We start from the raw sequence: 767 nt of genomic DNA, 5'->3' as shown, positions 1-767 counted from the left end.
AGCCCGTGCCCCGTAGTGCTGAGCCCCCAGAGGGTGGGTGGGCTGCAGCCCCCCAACCTGTCCCGGCAGGGAGGGCTGCAGCCAGGACAGCCTCCACGAGAAGGGGTGATCGTACACCCGTCCCCTCTCAAAATGACCTGCTCCATCTCTGGAGGAGGCCTGTCCCTGGCTCAGGAGAGCCATCCCCACCGGCCAGTGGGGTGGGTGGCATGTGAGCTATAGGATGTGGCTTCCCCCCCCAAACCAAAGCCATGGTTCCCAATGTGTGAGGGAGGCAAGACCGGGTCCAACTGTGTGTGGGGTGACTTGGGACTGCAGTCCCCTTGGGCTTAGCCTCACTGGCAGTGCAGGGGGAGAGGAGACAGCAAAGACAGCTCCGCCGTGGCTGCTGCGCCTCCTCGGTGTGCGTGTGCACACATGTGCACATGCGTGTGTGTGTGTGTGTGTGTGTGTGTGTGTGTGTGTGTGTGTGTGTGTGTGTGTGTGTGTGTGTGTGTGTGTGTGTGTGTGTGTGTGTGTGTGTGTGTGTGTGTGTGTGTGTGTGTGTGTGTGTGTGTGTGTGTGTGTGCGCGTGCATGGGTGTGCACAGGTGCCTGCCTCTGTGCACCTGGGTGGGACGTCGCCCTTGCAGGGGGGGACCTGGCTGCACACCCCCTGGGGCTCAGCCTCTGGTGAAAAGTTGGGCAGCCTCCCCCCGGCCCCCGTGCCCTGCAACTCCAGCCCCTGGCTTTTCATCCCACTCCTGGAGCTGAGCACAGGGCTGGCGG

The sequence above is a fragment of the Pygoscelis adeliae genome, unplaced genomic scaffold, assembly GCF_000699105.1.
Source record: "Pygoscelis adeliae isolate BGI_AS28 unplaced genomic scaffold, ASM69910v1 Scaffold60, whole genome shotgun sequence".
Classification (NCBI taxonomy): Eukaryota; Metazoa; Chordata; class Aves; order Sphenisciformes; family Spheniscidae; genus Pygoscelis; species Pygoscelis adeliae.
This window is presented reverse-complemented; position numbering follows the sequence as displayed.